This window comes from Thamnophis sirtalis, unplaced genomic scaffold (genome assembly GCF_051295495.1).
Source record: "Thamnophis sirtalis isolate CommonGarterSnake01/CBP01778 unplaced genomic scaffold, rThaSir2_p1.2 scaffold_6, whole genome shotgun sequence".
Taxonomy (NCBI): domain Eukaryota; kingdom Metazoa; phylum Chordata; class Lepidosauria; order Squamata; family Natricidae; genus Thamnophis; species Thamnophis sirtalis.
Genome location: NW_028261386.1, coordinates 94,778,205 through 94,791,488, shown reverse-complemented (window position 1 = coordinate 94,791,488; position 13,284 = coordinate 94,778,205). Strand labels below are relative to the sequence as shown.

Genomic DNA, 13,284 nt, shown 5'->3' with positions numbered 1-13,284 from the left:
TCTTTAACAAAAGACCTCCCAAGATCACATTGCACCAAGCAGTTTACATGAAGGCTATTTTAAATCTTGACTATAGCACAAGAATGAAATTTCTCACAGGATGTCTCTGTGTTGCTGAAAAATGGGAAGTCTTCTGAACTTCCAATAACATTTAGAGGGCTTTCTAAAGCCTTGCAAGACAGGCAGAAACTTCCATTTCTGATCAGTTGCTATTCAGAGATAAGAATTTTAGGAAAAGGAAATAATTATCTATCTGTTGCCCATATTTCCTAGATTTCTCATAATGTATGAAGTTTGTCTGGATTCATCCAATAATGGATCTAATAGTTTATCATCTAACCTATATTTTATGATTTTATTAATGGATTATCTCTAGGTTTTACTGGCTGGTTTACTGAATTCAAAATACAATATATAACTTATTAGGTAATTATGATCATGTCTGAAACCTCCTCGTTTTAAAGAAGACTGTTATGAAGGTAGCGAACAACAGATTCAGTTGTGGAAGAAATGTATCTAGTCACTTTTGAGTCAGGATTCAGGCCTGGATGTGGTGCTAAAATCACACTGATCACTCTTGTCGATGATGTGTAGTAGGTATGAGACAATGACACTAGTATTCTCCTAATCCTATTGAATGCCTGTGGCTTTTGGTTTCACTGTTCATGGTATCCTCCTGAACAATTTTAGGAGCTGGAAATGAAGTATTGATTTCCAATGCTTCCATTTCTTCCTAACAGGGAGGTCTCAGTCAACGGTAATTTAGGTGAAGAGATTATGCCCTAAAGGATACTCGGATTGAAATGTCACAGTTCTTAAAACCTTCACTACTCCTATTCAACTTGAAAGCAACTTTGAAGAGAACTGTTCTCTTTGAAGCAAGTGCCTGGACAGAAGGGGGGGGCGGATGGAAGATAGCCAGGTACCAACACTACATTCATGATATTTACTCGTACATCTCAATTCCAGGCTGAATAGGAGATCCAATAAAAGCTCTAATCAGATGCCTGAGGGTTATGATCTAGGTGAGGAAAAATAGGATCAGCTTTAATTCCAGAAAACAGTGACTGTGGGCATAGAAAACATTCCAGGTCCAGATAAAATAAATTCTTGCTTCTGGATCACATTTCCTCATGAGGTGATGGTTTGTAATTTGAGAGTTTTCTAACTCACAGTTCATGCTCAAAGAGCAAGTAGCAGGTGTGGCTAAGAAGATTTTTACACAGCTACATCTGGTGCATCAATAACAAACATTCTTGGATTTCATTCTTGTTTCCAGTTATGCATTAATTAACTCAGATTTAGCAAGTTATGATACATATGGTTGCCTTTTTAAGAGTATCCAGAAACTTCAACAGTCAAGAATTCAGCTACCCGTGTTGTGGTAGGAGCTTCTACAGTATATCTTTACATCACAAACTATTTCTGTATACAATTGAAAGTGATAGTTGTCACTCTCTACAAGCCCAATAAAATTAAAAAAGATAAGTCCCCTCCAGGTCACTTCCCTTAAGACTAATAAGGGGCCATGTATTCTCCCTGCAGCTCTCATTCATTGGAGCAATGTACCTCTCAAGATCAAACCCCATGCTATTGGGTTTTAGGGCAGTTATCAAGAGAGTTCTGGAAGTGGAACTTTGAATAATGGGCCTCCATTATGGATTTTGGCATGATGCTGGATTGTTCCTCTGTGTCTATGTTACTACAATTGCAATTATAGTAGTAAATTATGTTGTTCATTTTGATTTTAACATTCTTATTATAGGAGTGTTTACCAAACAGATTTCTTCAGAGTTGGAGCAGTATATAAGCCTAGGAAATGAATACATCTACATCAGTCCCCCAATCAATTAAATTATCTATTCTGTCAAATGGGAGATAGCCTGCAATAGTCCAGCATTACTTATTTGTGACCAGCCCATATTGGCTATTGTTCATTTTTGCATTACTATCCAAGTGTTTATTAACATGCTCCTTAATTTGCTCAAAAACCTAGCACAGCACAGAAATCAAAGTGACAGGTCTGCAATGTTCTGTCTCTTCTGTTTTTTGCACATGTGAAGATTTGTTCTCCTCCAGTCTCTTGGAATTTTGTCAGTTCTCCATGAATTCTTAACCAGTACACATAGCAATGGTAATAGCATTTAGACTTACATACTGCTTCCCAATGCTTTATAGCCCTTTCTAAGTGGTTAACACAGTCAGCATCACAGATGCTGGTTCTGTGCTAACTTCTGCTCTTTCAAAATTTTAGGATATATTTCATCTGGCTTGGGAGACTTGAATTCATTTGAAGTATTTTTTAAATCTTTCTTTGACCACCTTAAATTGCAATTCCCCCTTCGCCCGCCCCCCCACACACACACTTCATTAGACATAATAATGGCCACCTAGGAGTTTGTTTTCTTCCAAAAAAGATAACTATAAAATATAAGACAAGACTGCCTTGTCACCTGTTACCAATTCATCGTTTCTTCTGTCAACAGAAACAATAGCCTATTTACTGTACCTTTCTTTTGGTTTCTTTCGTAGCTAAAAACTTGAGAAGACTTTCTTGTTGTTTGGGTTATCTCATAAAAGCTTCTGTCCAATTCTGCATTTTAGTTTTTTATATCATGGCAACAAAAACTGGATGCAGTATTCAACTGTCTTCTCAGGGCATTATAAAGTGGTATAAACACTTCACGTGATCTTGATTCTATCCCTCTGTTAATGTAGACTAGAACTGTGATGGCTTTTTAGCAGCTGCAGCATACTGCTGGCTCATATTTAAGTGAAATGTCCACTAGAACTTCAAGATTAAAATCAAAATGAAACTACCAGATGAAATGCTACATCAAAAACTAACTTAAGATGCTATTAACTTTAACTAATAGTCTGTTCACATTTTCATATAAAGTTATCTCAGAAATGAATATTTCATTTTAAAGTTTAAGCCTTAATACATTTCGGGTTATGCTTCCATTTCTTAATATCAAAAACCGTGGGACTGCATCTTCAATTTTATTCTCAATTGTGTTAAAACTGATAAGTGCATGTTAAATATTACGCTTCCACTTCTTCAAAAACAATTTACTTAATATAAACAAAAGAAGAAAAAATGTTATCAAAGTTAAAATATTGATTTTGTTAAATTTGAAGCAATATTACTATGAACTTAGTATCTGGCCATTTTCAAAAGTATTCATTTAATTTAAAACATTATCACAATACAAATGTAAAGAGACAGTATAAAGCAAATCAAATTTCTCCAAGAAATTTTTGCAATCTCATGAACATTATGTTTTCTTAAGCACTGGTGAAAAATCTAAGCATACTTTGTCAATATGGTCACCTACATCCATGTTTCTGCTAGATCTAAACAAAATAAATTTCTAAAATTTTGGTAAGATGTAAATGCCCTGATAAATTACTTTCAGTAAAACCTGTCCAATCATATGCTTAGTTATTTTTTCTTTGAGTGAAATACAACTTCATGGATCTTTTTAAAGATTAGTCACTCACTACCAATAGCAATAAATTCTATTCAGAGAGAGATAATAATAACAGCACTTAAGTATAAGTATAATCTTTATTTTCATTGTATTTAAATACAACGAATTGGTATACTAATATATCAATGGTATATTAATATACCATTCCATAAGTGCTTTACAGCACCCTCTAAGCTAACATTGTTTATATTCCTTACTCAATATTATCACTGTCATTCAGTTTGCTTACTAAACATACACATTTTCATTAAAAATGAATGTATTGCAATCCACTACAGATAAATATGTAAAGGAACACTTGCAAATCTGTACTTGATTTTTTCTTTTTGCATTGCATTAGGGATTATTTTCCATTAAAATTTGAATAAAATTGCAAAATATATAAATGTGGCAAGTAGATTCCGTTATTCATATTGCTATAGAACTGATAAGCATGCAACACTTAGCATTTCTACACACTAACTGCCAGTACTTCCAATCATCCAGCAAAATTCTTTGGTAAACAACAACAGTTGTCACCCCAAAAGGAACCATTAGGTTAATTTTTCATGTCTACAGAACTAACTAGCATCACCTCAGCAGTAGCCTGGCATGGGTTCCTTTTGAATTATATACAATTATGGGAGGTTATTTATTGAAAAAAATGTGCAGGCAACAGTGATGAATATACAATAATTTTGGATTTAACTATATAAAAAGACTGGTTATTAGATATTTAACATAAACATGCAATATAAAACTACAATAGTTCTTGACTTTCATTTAGTGACCATTCAAAGTTACAATGGTATTGAAAAAAAGTGACACGACCATTTTTTACACTCATCATCTCCATACGATCAAAAAAAAAATTATGCTTCACAACTGGTTCATATTTTTGATGGTTGCCATATCCCAGGGTCATCTTTTGTGATCTTCTGACAAGCAAAGTCAACATAGACACCAGATTCACTTAGCAACCATGTCACTCATTAACAACTGCAGTGATGGACTTACCTCCCAAAGACCCATTAGATCACACAGGGTTGGCCTCCTCCAGGTTCCGTCTACCAGCCAATGCCATCTGGCTACTACCTGGGGGAGGGCCTTCTCTGTGGCAGCGCCGGCCCTTTGGAACGAACTCCCCGCCGAGATTCGGACCCTCACCTCTCTCCAGGCCTTCCGAAAAGCTGTTAAAACCTGGCTATGTCGGCAGGCCTGGGGTTGATGAGTTCCCTTCCCCTCTCGATTGTGTGTCTGTTGGTTATTTTAAATGCTTGTATTTGTAGTTCTTGTGTTTCCCTTCCCCTCTTGGGTTTGTGAGCCGCCCTGAGTCCTGCTGGGAATAGGGCGGCATATAAATAAAACGAAACCTGAAACCTGAAACTGCAAGAAAGGTCCCCAAAATGAGGCAAACATCACTATCAAATATCTCACTTAAATTTTGGGCTCAATTGTGGTCATCAGTTGAGGACTACCTATATTTCAAATACAATGAAAGACTTTTGTGAACTTAGTTACCATGTTGTTTTTGAATGGGCCAACTTGACAGACAAGAAATTTATGCTACATCACAACATAATTTTCTTTGAGAAAGCATGTTGTGATAGTCCAGCCACTGTGATTTGTATACCATGTAAATCATGATGACTTGCTCAACTAATTGTGGTTAAACATTTGCTCATTATTATGCATTTAATACACAAGAATGCAGTTCCTTTATGCTACACAGCTTTGACAAAACACTAGATTTCAAGATTCATTTTATTTCATTCTTTGATTTTATGCCAAAAAAAAAAAAACCCTATCTTTTCGTGAAATTGGGGATACCGCCTAGCTAAAATTATCATTCAATGAATAAAAAGACTCCTACACCAATAAGAGTAAGAAAGTGTTTTAGCTAGCTCCCCTTTCCTGGCAGTCCCACAGGCAACTCATAAACATTGTTCCAAAAGTAACACAATGCAAAGTAGATTTTCCAGATACCACAGGAGAATGCAAGAGAAAAGAAAAATGTGTCTTGTTCCAGTAGAAGTATCCCAGATACTGTTTCTCAGCTTCTCTACTTTTGATTTTTTTTAATGCAAACAGAAGCTGTAATCCATAAACAGTTTATTTAAATATACAGCTTACATCTATGCATTCCATGAATGTGCACTGTCATCAGTTTCAACATTTGCTGAATAAAGAAAAAGAATCACAATATGTTAGTAGCATATCTCAAGTGTTTTTTAAAAAAAACTACTTACGCAAGACAAAGGAAACAAACCATCAACAGGAAACAAAAGAACAGCTTTCTGATCATACAGCACTATGCTGACAAGTATGATGCTGCCATTTGGAATACATATAAAAAGGCAAAGGTTAGATTGCAGGCCTACTACTAGGTTTCCTGAAAATCAGATTCAATCTAGTTCAAATTATATATATTTTTAAACCCCTAACATTGCTTTGTGCATATATACAATAGTGGCCAAAATTGTGGAACTTTTTGAAAAAAGTGTACAGTATTTCTGAGGTTTGATGGCTAATAACATCACTTTTTTTGTAGTAGTATCATAAAATTACCGTATTTTTCAGAGTATAAGGCGCACCTTCCCCCCCCCCACAAAATGGGTAAAAATTTAAGTGCATCTTATAGACAGAATACAGGTGCTTTTGGCCTCCCAAACCTACCATGCATCACGTTTTCACCCTCCCCAGCCTCCAGGAGCACTCTGCAGTGCTCCACACAACCTGTTTTCATCAACAACTGGTCTATTTTTGGCCTGCAGAGTGCTTCTGGGGGCTGGAGAGGGGGAAAACGTAATGTGCTCGGCCATGCTTGCGCTCAGACTTCCACGCATGTGCTTTGATAATGGGTGTGGCTTGCACACATGCACACAGCTTGAAAAAGTGCCTAAATAGGACGGCATAGAGATGGGGCAGGTGGGCCTATCCGCAATTTCCACTACCATTTGGGCAAACTGGTCCAAATCGGCTGAATACCACCTCTGACTACCAGAGAAACAGAAGAGTAGACCTGAAATAGGATAACTCAGCAGTAGACTTCCAATTAGAATACCAAGGTTTACATTTCCTTATCAATTTCAAAATAACACATGATGATGTCAAACCACTTACTTTTATAGCACAAAACCTTTTAGGAGTTAGGCACCTAAGTCCCTAATTTGAAGCCAAGGAGATGTGCTTAAAACTATTTGAAGAGACTATGGTAAGTGGACAATGAATGAGTTGATGCAATATCCATGAGGCAGAAGAATATTAATAATTAAAGCCACATTTTTGTTTTAACACTATTTTAAAATAATTTGATTCATGGGAAGAGATGGATTGGATGAATCTTTGTTATATTTAATATCAATAATTTATTTAAACAAAGTGAAAAGTAATTAAAGTTTATCCATATATATAGGCAGTTGTTAAGTCCACTCACTGAAGGAAGTACTATGGGGCAAAAACATTTGGCCCATGCATTATCATTTATTCCCAAGGTAAAAAAAATAGCAAATAGTTGATAAAAAAATAGCAATTAGATGTCATAGTAGAAGCATGCAATTTATAATATTTATGTCAAATGTCTTGTCCCGAGTTCAACTTTAAAACAACTTATCATTAGACCAACTTGGTCCAATCTTACCAGAAGCAGTTCAATATTTCAATTTCACAATGTTTTGTACCTATATCTCTAATGTGAAATCTGCTTCTTTGTGGCTTCACATATAAAGGGCTGTGTTTGCCAAGACTATAAACAAATTGAAACATGTATAAGTTTTGAGAAATTTTAGAAGCATTGTATATGAATAATCCAAATAAATAATAAATTGATTTTGCAATTGGTATTATATTTAATATATTCTAAGATATACTGTTATATAAAACTACTCTATAAATTATATTAAATATTTGTACAGCACAGCACATAATTAATAGCAACAGGTTTAACAAGATTATTTCCTATGAAGTTATAAACCAGTAAAAATTATAGAAGATATACAACACTGCCTCACTAATAACAGAAATCTTAAAAGGAATATCAATATCTTCTTATAACGAAGGCCACAAACTAAACTTAGATGAACCTACTTCAACCAAGCAATGAACTTGAATACTGTATACTACCTTTTCTTAGAAAAACTGTTTTTACATTACCTCTGAAGAAGTTTAATCAGTAGGGATAACTAAATCGCACTATATACTAGTAGAATAAACTTCCTAGTTTCTAAATTTAAAACATTCTTGGACCTAGAACTATAAGCACAGCTTTGTTTAAGCCTTTGTAAACATATAGGTAATCCTTGACTTACAACAATTGAATCCAGAATTTATGTTACTAAATGAGACAGCTGTTAAGTGAATTTTGCCCCATTTTAAGACCTTTTTTACCACAGTTGTTAGGTGAATCACTGCAATTGTTACTTTAGTAACATGGTTGTTAAGTGAGTCTGGCTTCCGCATTGACCTGGCTTGTCAGAAGGTCACAAAAGGAGATCACATGACCCCAGGACACTGCAACCGTCCTGTGAATCAGTTGCCAAGTGTCTGAATTTTGATCATATGACCATGGGAATGTGGCAATGATCATATTGCCTTCTGGCAGATCGTGTTGCCTTCTGGCAGAAGATACAGAACAATTAAAACTCGGACCACACGTCTTCTGAATAGTTTTTATCCCAGAGCTAAAATTGCACCCAACAATGAACTTAAGGCTCACCATCAATAAGCTGTTGGACAGCATTATTTGGTCTGTTGTGTGAATGCTTGGGTGGTTTAGGGGTGGGGAATTTTTGGTGGGTGGGGATGTATTTGGGGATTGTCATGGGTATTGGGCCTGGTCTCTGGGTGTTATGTGAATTTCATTGTATGTGTATACTGTGTATATATGTACAATGGCAATAAAGTTAAACTATGAAGTTAAACTATGTAAATATGAAAAATGGTGATAAGTCATTTTTTTTCAGTACAGTTGTAACTTTGAACAATCACTAAATAAACTGTTGTAAATCGAGGACTACCTGTATTCTAGTTTTAACTTCTTGAAAGTCAAGAGTCATGTATGTTGCCTTGAATTCTGGATGAAATGTGAGATATAAATCTAATAAATACATCTCATAACATGCATGTGAAAAATGTAAAGAAACAAGTTTAAAAAACAGGTAAAAATTCTAAGACACTTCAAAGGGAATCTAGTGGGAAAAGTTAAACCCTGGAAAGGCCAGATTAAATCAATCTCTGCTTGCTAGATAGAAAAATAATATTAACAGAAGTAATGTTAACAATGTAAATATGTTTTTATTATACTATATAACAGAAGTAGATAGAAAACTTTCATATAACTGTCAAGAAAAAGACATAGATTTGCCCATGCAGTCACTCAGGATCAAGCTCAACTTGAATCTTTACTTTTAAATATAGTAAGCTAAAGCAAAATAAAAATAGCATTTATTTTTAAAAGATGGGAGGGAAAACAAGAAAACATGGAAACTACTCATGCAACATTCATTTAGAGAGGTGCTTATGAAAAGGTAGATCTTCATTAACGATTTTAAAGATGCCACTATAAATGTCTTATTAATATCAGAATAGACTGCATTCTATGTGCTAAAAGTAAAAAGCCCCATCTGAAGTTTTGCAAGATGGCACTCTGGTTCTCAGCACATGAATGTTAGCCGTTTTCTTCTCAAACTAGAAGAATCAACGGCATGTCTCCTAAAGCATAAAAGAACCAAACTTCCCATTTCAGTAAAGTTGAATTAAAAAGAACAATATGGCTTTAAATATGTTTATTTCAGAATTACGCCTACACGTAATTCTACACGTATGCTCATAAGGGAGGCATCCTTTTTTTCTCATTACACTTTTCATTGTCTTTGTGTATAAACAGGGAAAGCAAGACAATTAAAGCAAACAGTCTCAAAAGGAGTGGCATGTTATTCCTCCTCTTCAAACAATGGAAGGTAATATGTTTACTTTTACTAACCTGGCAAGCAATCATACATCCCAAATCAGGTAATTACTCCAAATACTTTTGATAGTCCAATTGTAACCACCACCACCCCCAATTTGTAGACCTGGAAGAATGTTTTAGTGGTTCTGTTGAAGATACTGGTAGATGACCAGAAGAACAAAGTCAGGGACCAATCATCAAGAAGAAAATCAATGTGGTCAGGAAGTGTTGACATTGACTGGATGGCACATAATCAATATGTTGCAGATCTTGAAGGAAATTCAGTACTTATAAAATTTAGAAATAATTCCTAGAAATACACTCTTTTATGAGAGAGATTTTAAAAACCCTATAAATTAGTAGTATTTTTGCTGCTTACATGTACAACAGTTCATGCTACATCTGGCCATTATTAACTTTTCAGAAATTTGGAAATATTATTATAAAACCTGCATTAATTGAAATACACTTGTCAATTTTTCCCTTTTCTATTTATCTAGTTACGTCTTTGTACTGTATATTTGCTAAATTTTAACCAATCCCAGAAGAGGGGACAAAATTGCTCATAATTATTGCTGCGCAAGTTGCTTATGTTCAAAAGTTATTACCATGATTGTTTAATAATCAAATTATTTCACACCAAAACAATTTTGAAATCATTTTACTTAAGACTGTAATTTTATTTCCAGTATGTTCTAAGTTTATTCCAAAAACTACTGATCAACAACTTGAATTAAATTGTAAACCACTAAATGAACTATACTGAGATATATTCATTAAAATAACTGAAAGTTTACAAAGCAATTCTATGACCAAAGTTTGAAAAACTTTTCATTAGACAAGATGTACAAAAATTCAGAAAATAGGGTGTGGCAAAGAAATATAGTGTTCAAGCCACATCTGTACCATTATTACATGACATCCTTAGATAGGTACATTGGGCTTTTTCCAGGACAGAAGATTGGTTAAATTACAAAAAAATGCTGAAAAAAGCAAAGAAGGAAAACATAAAGGAAAGCTAATAAAGACAAAATCCTTTGTATCATACTTTTGTACCTATTACAGTATGTCACAATAGAAAGATATTAGTTCAGTTTATCCTTTGAGATTCAAAACTGAAGCCAACCTAGACAGAGCTCTGTTGAAATAAAGAAAGTTATTATCTATGTTTCCACCATCCTTAATAGTTTCCTAGCCACTTTCTCTCATTTTCATCAACAAGCTATCCAGAAACAATGCTTCCCCATAACATTATAAAATAAATAAGTCACAGTTTTCCTATTCCATTCATTCAATTTTCTCATACCATACAATATCCTAGCCTAGAATATCCCGCAGGAATGAAAAACAATTATCTAGGTAAGATTAAAAGATGAGACATAATATTCATAGTTCTTCAGCCTTCAAAGTATGAAGCTAATATCTTCATTAGGTTCAGGCCAACTCTTGGTTACTTCAGCCTTCTCCATCTCACCTACCTTATATTTTCCATCTCACCTACCCTAAACCAGAATTATCACTTTTACCTTTAATGCAGAGACTGTGCATGCAATACTGAGTGATCATTTCTCTATGTACATGTCCTCATACTGATTCAGACTTACGTTAGTGTAATTTAATACCAAATGTGTCCTCCTAATATTTATTTTTAAATTTCATAAATTAAATTTAGGATTTTACAAGCGCCACTACTTTGGGGAGAAGGACAAGGTTTTTTTTGTTTTCTTTTCTTTTATCCTATCAAATGTTAAATAGAAAAATTCTAAATGAACCTTGTTGTATAATGCCACCCTCTCAGTATTTAGATTAACAGGACAAAAAGAAAAAGCTTACAATCTTCCTTTAAAACTATCATTGTAAGAGTGGTCTTGTGGATTTTAGATTTTTAAGGAGAATTACTGATGCATGATTATGAAGATGGTAGATGTAGAATTCAAGCACACCTTCACCCACAGCATTCTGGACAAATTTTCTCAGTCCAATTGACCTCATAGGGTTTCTGTGGTGAGAAAAAAACAGGAGGAGAGAGCACTACCTACTGTATACTGTGTTGGGCTGCTGCAGACAAGATAGGATATAAGCCTCACAAATACTGTAATATTTTTAAAAACTGTTAGAATCATCATCATTTCTCAATAATTTTGATACGATTCATATGTCAGCTGCATTCATATAATACTCCTGCCTTCCCTCTTAAACCATTTTTTAATGGTGATCTTGCCCGGTGGGAGGGGGGTTTCCCAAAACGAACCACAGCAGCTGTCTCCAATGTGTAAAAACAGTTGACAGATCTTCCCCTTTCCCATTTGCAGCGGCTTCCCTAAAAAGTTATGATCCCCAGATTTTGTGGGCGAACTTCCAAAAAAGTGTTGCTTCGCCCCAGGGCTCACTTTGGGTGTTGATCACACACAAACATACAAACGCACACACGGCAAGGTGTAAAAAAAGGAGGGAGATTTCAACAAACACTAGCGCCAGCTCCAGGATGCAGTTTAACTAAAGGAAGTTTCAGACCGCACATGAGATCTTTTTTCTTTCTTCTTTTCTTTCTTTCTCCCTTCCTCTCTTTTTCATTCTCTCTTTCTCCCTCCCTCTCTTTTTCTTTCTTTCTTTGTATTTTTCTTTCTCTCGTTCTCCCCTCCTCCCTCTTTCTTTCTTTCTTTCTTTCTTTCTTTCTTTCTTTCTTTTTTTGCAACTGGCAGTGAAGGCGCCGCTCCCAATCTCAGCGCGAAAGAAACGTCTCCGGGCCGCGGGGCATCTCTACATCTCACTCCCCCGACGGCGGCGCAACTCGTCAAGACTCGAACCCGGCTCGGCCCGAAAGTTGTGCGCTCGTCGTCTGTCCGTCCCCTACTCCTCACGGTAGACCCCCTCTTTTCATCCCACGAAAAGAGAGGAACGGATTTCCCCGAGGCCGAGCTGACAAGCGCCTTCCTGGCGGAACTGCTGCAGCCCCCACTCTTCCTCTCCCCTCAGCCCGGGCTGACTTTGTCGGAGGCTGAGGCGCCACCGATTCGAACTACATCACCCCGATCTAGCCCAGAGGACGAGGAGGCGACCGGCCCGGGGGGGTGGGGGAGTAGAAAGCAGGGCAAGAAGCAGCGCTGGCCACATGTCCCACTGACCCACCGATCTAAGTCTGGAGCTGAAAATGAACAGGAGCCGCACCTCCCGGCAGAGGCAGTAACCGCTGCCCAGGGAGCAGAACCGACCGACTTCCACTCACCTCCGGCGCCCGAAGAAGGAAGGGGAAACCCGGCGCCTTCTGCGCTCCGCCTCTCCCGCTCGCTCGGTGCCCCGCTGCCTTCCTCACACACGCCTCCCCCCCACCGAGCCCCCGAGAGGAGGAGAAGGCGCCTGACGCCCAGGCCCGCGCTCAGCCCGCCAACAGGCGCAACTCGCTCCGGTTACGCGCGATGAGCGCTCCCTACCTGCCTTCCTCCAGCTCGTCCCCGCGAACCGTCTCCCTCAGTTTGACTCAAAATTGAAATTCCCTGGCCGAGGCCGTCAGCCCCACCCCAACCCTAAACTGCCTCCGCCTGGAACCACGCCCCCTTTGCGTCTCTAAGCCAATCAAGGGCCTGGGACAGCTCTCGACCCCACCTATACCCTCTTGGGGGCTTTTTTTTTCCCTGGCCCTTCAATCACAAGCCTGGCCAGTTGCCTGCCTGCCTCCTGCTTTTTCTAGCCACGCCCAGCAATCGCCAGACTTGAAGTTTGAAGAACCGCGCCTTCGGGCCCGCCGGGCGCGCGCTGTCTTGGCGTTAATGTTTTCGGCTCTGGAGACGAGAAATGCAAAGGGAATGCAAAGGGGGAGGTGGGTGGAATAAGCTGCCCTAAGTGAATTGGCGTTTTAAAATGTTT

General features: G+C 37.3%; 1 protein-coding gene across 22 annotated transcripts in view; it reads right to left on the bottom strand.

The window, feature by feature from the left end:
- The window catches only part of EPB41L2 (erythrocyte membrane protein band 4.1 like 2), a 103,254-nt gene extending 90,323 nt beyond the window's left edge, over window positions 1-12,931 (bottom strand). For 20 of the 22 annotated variants that reach the window (XM_087718485.1, XM_087718483.1, XM_087718491.1 and 17 more), the window contains exon 1: window positions 12,852-12,931. The gene's annotated coding sequence lies outside the window, so the exon portion shown is untranslated. Of the gene's footprint in view, window positions 1-12,646; window positions 12,797-12,851 lie in introns of those variants that run through there. The other 2 variants (XM_087718484.1, XM_087718496.1) reach the window with 2 other exon arrangements.
- Between the last annotated feature and the right edge of the window lie 353 nt (window positions 12,932-13,284).